Genomic DNA, 7798 nt, shown 5'->3' with positions numbered 1-7798 from the left:
ACAAAGGGAAGAAGTTTTGGTTGATGTTAATTTTAAATAACTGAGGCACTTGCCCTGGTCCTCTTCTCTCCTCACACAATAGTTCCTGCTGAGTTACTTCAGTCTCAGGCTGCAACCACGAGAGGGGGGCAGCATTCAAAAAATGTTATTGAGGAGGTTTGGGGGGGCTCATTTCCAACATTCCCCACCACCACCGGGAGCAACTCTCCATGAAAAACCCTTCCACATCCCCTTTCATGCCAGCTTGACCATCCTAAGGCTTCTAGACTGCTGCAGAGCCAGTCTATGTGGGAGTGAACGTAGAGCCCTGCAAATCCGCAGATATCCACTTCATATCCGTGGATGCTGATGCGGATGTCCACCAATGTTCCCTCTAATTTTTGACAGGCCGTGTGTGCAAAAAATTTCTTCTGGGCAAATTTTTGAAGCAGAGTTCAAATTTGTGCGCCATGAGGCAAATGCGCCCAAGCGAGTAAAATGCTTATACATTTAAAAAGTTTTAATTTGCAGTTTGTGATAATAATAGTTTTACACCATGTTATTTTATAAATGTCATTTTTAAATACTTAGAAAAAGGAAATTTAACAATTCTTCATGAAGCAGAAGTTAGTTTTAAGCATTACGCTTTATGATCTTTTTTATAGACCATCACGAGCATATATCAAGCACATATTAATCATGATCATTATCAGCCCATAGGCTTCTGCCCGTTGGCGTCCACTTTCAGCTTTCATTCTATACACATATCCGAAAAGATTTTGACAAATGTATAATACAGACAATTTAATAAGTAAGCCATTATGTCAATTTATATGGGTTTTCAGACAGAGACTTCATAAGTAAAAACAAACAAACAAGAGTTTGTGTTTTAAATTTAAAATTTTCCTAAAAGATATCAATAATGATTATCAGCCAAGAATAAGATATGTAATTACAAATGCATTTTAATTTCCTTATTTGTCGAAATGTCAGAGACTGCTGAACTAACCTTACTGTTTTTCCCTGCAATCTTTTTCATTTGCCCATTCAATACAAACTCTGTCCAGATCTATCAGTCCTCCATCCAGCTGGTATCTCTTAATACATATCATCATGTTCAAATGATCTACTTGTAAACGATTCCGTAGTTTGTTTTTTAGAGTGTTCATTAAGCTAAAGCCACGCTCGCAGTCTACACTTGATGCTAGGAATGTTCCTCCAATATCCATCAACTTTGCAAGATCCTGAAACTGTTCATTCTGATGAGCAAATGTCACCATATCCGGGAAACTTAAAACCAATTGGCTTTTGATTCTTTCAGCTACTGCAAACTTGAAGTCATTGTACTTACTGACCATAACAATCTCTTCAGCAAGAGAGTCTTTGTATTTTGAACATAGGGATTTGATAGATGACACTTTAAGAAATCCAACTTCCATATATCATTCCACATTCTTCCTGTTGAAAATTCTCCTGAAGCTCTGGCATTTCGACAATATACACAAACCACTTCGTTGTCCTCATCGTATGTGAATTTTTCACAAAGTTTAACAAGCATTACATTATGTGACTTTGGTGTAACTGTCTCTATAGTCTCATCCAGCCATTCAGATTGAAATGAAGTCGCTGTTCTTTTACGCTTTAGACCTCTAGACAGTGACATTTTGGGATTGATTTTTTTACCAGATTGGTTTATTTAAAATTAATACTTTTATTATATGGCCACTGTTTCAATGCACTTAACAGCGTGGCTCGACAAAACGGCAAACGGGAGATCATTCAGATCAGGATAGCAGAGGTTTGTGTATAGCTCCGATCACGTCCATGCATCTGTGGCAAAAAACGCAGGAAAAGGGAGATGTGTGGGTCCCGACCGTCCTGACGTGATCAACATTACACGTTCGAAATGCCGGCGGGGAGGGGTACAATTCATTGCCCTCTTTTCCCTTTCCCCCCTGGCCAGCTGGTAGAATCTGTCTGTGTTGATAGATGGTGGGCGAACAATGTCAAAAGTCGCCCGTAAATGATATTTCGGCCTGGCTCCGATGTAGTATTTCATTTTTTGTGCGCGCGGTGTTTTGCCATGTGCGCAGGATTTAGCATCTGTGCGCACGCGCACAGCTTAGAGGGGACTGATGGACAGGATCCCCTGGGAGAATAACATGAGGGGGAAAGGAGTCCAGGAGAGCTGGCTGTATTTTAAAGAATCTTTGTTGAGGTTACAGGGACAAACCATCCCGATGTGTAGAAAGAATAGTAAATATGGCAGGTGACCAGCTTGGCTTAACAGTGAAATCTTTGCTGATCTTAAACACGAAAAAGAAGCTTACAAGAAGTGGAAGATTGGACAAATGACCAGGGAAGAGGATAAAAATATTGCTCGGGCATGGAGGAGTGAAATCAGGAAGGCCAAATCACACCTGGAGTTGCAGCTAGCAAGAGATGTTAAGAGTAACAAAAAGGGTTTCTTCAGGTATGTTAGCAAGAAGTCAAGGAAAGAGTGGGCCCCTTACTGAATGAGGGAGGCAACCTAGCGACAGAGGATGTGGAAAAAGCTAATGTACTCAATGCTTTTTTTGCCTCTGTCTTCATGAACAAGGTCAGCTCCCAGACTGCTGCACCAGGCAGCACAGCATGGGGAGGAGGTGACCAGCCCTCTGTGGAGAAAGAAGTGGTTCGGGACTATTTAGAAAAGCTGGACGAGCACAAGTCCATGGGGCCGGATGCATTGCATCCAAGAGTGCTAAAAGAGTTGGCGGCTGTGATTGCAGAGCCATTGGCCATTATCTTTGAAAACTCATGGTGATCTGAGGAGGTCCCGGATGACTGGAAAAAGGCTAATGTAGTGCCCATCTTTAGAAAAGGGAAGGAGGATGATCCTGGGAACTACAGGCCAGTCAGCCTCACCTCAGTCCCTGGAAAAATCATGGAGCAGGTCCTCAAGGAATCAATTGTGAAGCACTTAGAGGAGAGGAAAGTGATCAGGAACAGTCAGCATGGATTCAGCAAGGGAAAGTCATGCCTGACTAATCTAATTGCCTTCTTTGACAAGATAACTGGCTCTGTGGATAAGGGGAAAGCAGTGGATGTGTTGTTCCTTAGCAAAACTTTTGACACTGTCTCCCACAGTATTCTTGCCAGCAAGTTAAAGTAGTATGGGCTGGATGAATGGACTATAAGGTGGATGGAAAGCTGGCTAGATTGTTGGGCTCAACGGGTAGTGATCAATGGTTCCATGTCTAGTTGGCAGCCGGTATCAAGTGGAGTGCCCCAAGGGTTGGTCCTCGGGCTGGTTTTGTTCAATATCTTCATTAATGATCTGGAGGATGGTGTGGATTGCACCCTCAGCAAGTTTTCAGATGACACTAAACTAGGAGGAGAGGTAGATACGCTGGAGGATAGGGATAGGATACAGAGGGCCCTAGACAAATTAGAGGACTGGGCCAAAAGAAATCTGATGAGGTTCCACAAGGACAAGTGCAGAGTCCTGCACTTAAGATGGAAGAATCCCATGCACTGCTACAGAATAGGGACTGAATGGCTAGGCAGCAGTTCTGCAGAAAAGGACCTAGAGGTGACAGTGGACGAGAAGCTGGATATGAGTCAACAATGTGCCCTTGTTGCCAAGAAGGCCAATGGCCTTTTGGGATGTATAAGTAGGGGCATTGCCAGCAGATCGAGGGACGTGATCATTCCCTTCTATTCAACATTGGTGAGGCCTCATCTGGAGTACTGTGTCCAGTTTTGGGCCCCACACTACAAGAAGGATGTGGATAAATTGGAAAGAGTCCAGCGGAGGGCAACAAAAATGATTAAGGGACTGGAACACATGACTTATGAGGAGAGGCTGAGGGAATTGGGATTGTTTAGTCTGCAGAAGAGAAGAATGAGGGGGGATTTGATAGCTGCTTTCAACTACCTGAAAGGGGGTTCCAAAGAGGATGGATCTAGACTGTTCTCAGTGGTAGCAGATGACAGAATGAGAAGTAATGGTCTCAAGTTGCAGTGGGAGGTTTAGGTTGGATATTGGGAAAAACTTTTTCACTAGGAGGGTGGTGAAACACTGGAATGCGTTACCTAGGGAGGTGGTAGAATCTCCTTCCTTCGACGTTTTTAAGGTCAGGCTTGATAAAGCCCTGGCTGGGATAATTTAGTTGGGGATTGGTCCTGCTTTAAGCAGGGGGTTGGACTAGATGACCTCCTGAGGTCCCTTCCAACCCTCATATTCTATGATTCTATGAACAGTGATGTCTACGGATCATTTTTGTGGATAGTGGATTGGATGTGGATACAACCATGCAGAGCTCTACTCACTGGCAGTGCCTGGCCCATGGCATCTGGCTTGGGCAGCCCAGGGGGCGCAGTGCACTTGGGGCTGGTGGCCAGCAGCCAGTGGCTGGGGCTGGGTGGCAGGCTGGAGTCAGGGCTGTCCAGAACGTGCTCACTGCGCTGCTTCCTGTCCAGCAGCTCGGGCCCCTTGGGCAGCGCCAGCATCCCCACCATGGCCCAGACCTGCAGCACTGGCTGCATTCCCAGTCTGCTGACTCCTGGGCAAAGGGCCCTCCCCCAGGCACGGGGATTGGAGTGCATGGGGCCCCGGTTCCCCACCCTTCTGCCTAGCTGCGATGCAACATGCACTGCTGCTGCCATGTGCCGTCTCTCACGAGCCCCTGGGAGCAGCATGCTATCCGCCACTCTGTCCTTTCAGACCCCATCAAGCCCCTTTCCCTTGAGACCCCACGCCCACGCCACCTCTTCCCTGCAAGACCCTGCCCTCTTGCTCGCTCATCTCCCTCTCCCCCTTGTGACATGGCTTGCTGATGCGGGTGCGGACACACATAAAAGATGGCGAGCGGATCATGGGTCGGATCGCGGGTTGATTCTGGCGGATGTGGATTGGATGTGGATTCACATTTTTGTATCTGCGCAGGGCTCTAATTAAAGGACATAACGTGTCTTATTTCCAATAGAATCTGGCCCATTGATATCAATGAGTTGTGGATCCCTAGTACCTCTCAAGGCCAGGTCCCAAGTGCAGTAGCAACTTCATAGAACTTACTGTGGAAACAGCATTAATTTTAACTGTGCTTTTTTATAATTAGAGCAGGGGAATGGGAGCCCATAGGCTGTGTTGCTACCTAAGACCCCAATCCTGCAAACACTTGTGCAAATACTTAATTTAAACATTGATTTCATTGGGACCACCCCTGTGAGGAAAGTTAAGCACACATGTAAGTGTTTGCAAGATTGGAACCTACGGCAGCTCACCCTCCTTATACCTCAGGTTCCCCTCCATAATTTGTACAGATAACATTTCCTCACCTTTGCATTGTGAGGCTCAAGCTGATGTTTGGAAAGTAATTTGGGATGCTCTGTTGAAAGCACTATAAGTTCAAAGTATTATAAATATCAAAGTTTGTAGGTATATTATGGGCCGATGGTTTGCACTATTTTAAATTATGAAAAATAGGTTTTTGAAAGACCTGCAGTGAATAAATGAAAGGGAAATTAGAACATTTTTCTTTTAACTTTTCAAAAATGTTCATAGTGAGATATCCCAGAATAAAATAAAGAAAAAAGAAAAATTACAAAAAATATTGCTCAGTAAAGTTCATGTTTTCCTTGTTTTAAAGCAACTTGTTCTGACCCATTAATAAAACTTAAACAACTCTCCCCTTCTAGAGTTTATAACACAGATGCTTTGGGTTTTCAGTTTCAGCTGACTAGAGTTATGGAAGTCAAAGCTGCTATTTTGTTATAATGTTTCTTTCAAATTGATTAACATTTTTTTTCCAGAATCATTTTTAACTCTACAGCTCCTTCATGTGGAGACCATTAACAGTCAAGAAATGAACAGTCACTCACATAGTCCTAAATGTTAACTTTCCCTATTATTATTATTTAAGAATATAAGAACAGCCATACTGGGTCAGACCAATGGTCCATCTAGCTTGGTATCCTATCTTCTGACAGTGGCCAATGCCAGGTGCTTCAGAGGGAATGAACAGAACACGTAATCATCAAGTGATCCATTCCCTGTCACCCATTCCCAGCTTCTGCCCATCCTGTCTAATAGCCATTGATGGACCTATCCTCCATGAACGTATCTAGCTCTTTTTTGAACCCTGTTATAGTCTTAGCCATCACAAAATCCTCTGGCAAAGAGTTTCATAGGTTGACTGTGTGATGTGCGAAGAAATACTTCCTTTTATTTGTTTTAAACCTGTTGCCTATTAATTTCATTTAGTGACTCCTAGTTCTTGTGTTATGAGGAATAAATAACACTTCCTTCTTTACTTTCTCCACACCAGTCATGATTTTATAGAGCTCTATCATATCCCCCCTTAGTCTTCTCTTTTCCAAGCTGAAAAGTCCCAATCTTATTAATCTCTCCTCATATGGAAGCTGTTCCATACCCCTGATCATTTTTGTTTCCCTTTTCTGTACCTTTTCCAATTCCAATATATCTTGTTTGAGAACTGTGACATTGATATGAGGTCAGTGGGACTGTTTCATTTTGCTACAGGTGTAATATTTTTAATTTGCAAGCCCTTTTCCAACATGCACTACTCTGCATTTGTCAACATTGAATGTTCATGTTCTTCACGCTGCCCCACCGCCTAGAAGGGTTAGGTCCTCCCAGGCTTCTCCTGTCTTGAATTATCTAAATAATTTTGTGTCATCTGAAAACTTTGCCATCTCACTGCTCACTCACTTTTGCTGTTTGTTAATACATTTACTAAACAAAACCGCTTCTAGTGAAGAAATTTGCCCAAGCTGTCCATCACTGCAGTATCTGGGTGTGCAATACATGAGCTAGTGATCCAAGGAGTTCCTATAAAGGGAATGAATGATACTTTCCTTCTCTCCCTCATTCAGAAACATACATAACAGAAACAGCCATTTAGGAAGAGGGTACAAGGCTCCCACCTCCATGCAGAAAGTATCTGCATGGCTCCATAGGATCCTAGACCTGGGTGTGGGCTGGGGAGAGCAGGGGTTGCATGCCCAGTATCTTCCACAACAAACAAGAGATCATGGGGTGGGAGGTGGGAGAGGGCTAGTTGGAACCCTTCTCCTACATAGTTGTGCAGAGAGTATGAGGGGGATTGTATGCTTCATCTGGTAAAGGGATGACTCAGCATATCCCCTCTACACACTGCCCCCCCACCCCACCCCAGAGAAAAGAGAGCTCCAGAGGAACTGTGCCTCAGAGGCAATTCCTTCCCAGTGCTCTTCCTGAGGCAGCAGGACTACACACCATCTCCTCATCAGCGGTAAGCCTAAAGGCACGATCCCCTTTAAGAGAGAATAGATCCATGTTCTGGATTTACATTGCTCAAATGATTCAACAACAACTCCATTAGGGGAACCTGAGTCATCAAAGGTGTCCTAAATGTGGTAGGCCTCCAGCTCAGCTGGGTGTCTGGGGGGAGCGACTTCCAGCCACAGGCCATCCTCAGAGAAACCCTTAGCCTTGTCCCCTCACATACCATCCTGCGAACCAAGAGCCAAACCGTCCCTAGTGCCTTAGCTGTCAAGATGGGAGTGGAGAGAGAGTTGATGTCTGGGATAACTGAGTGCTAGAACATTAGGGCTACAAATACGTTGAATTTGATCTGCATGTTGATGGTGGCTAATGGGCATGCAGCACATATGAGAGGAACTAGAGAGACAACTAAACTGAACCCTCTCTGACTCCCCAGGTGGAGATTTCTGGAGACTAGCAACTACCAATCACAAGCCTCTGGGATCCCTCCAAAAGGAAGAGAATTGGTTTAAAGATACACAGTCCAGCCCCGACCAATTCCTGCAGATG

Source organism: Lepidochelys kempii, chromosome 4, assembly GCF_965140265.1.
Source record: "Lepidochelys kempii isolate rLepKem1 chromosome 4, rLepKem1.hap2, whole genome shotgun sequence".
Lineage (NCBI taxonomy): Eukaryota > Metazoa > Chordata > Testudines > Cheloniidae > Lepidochelys > Lepidochelys kempii.
This window is presented reverse-complemented; position numbering follows the sequence as displayed.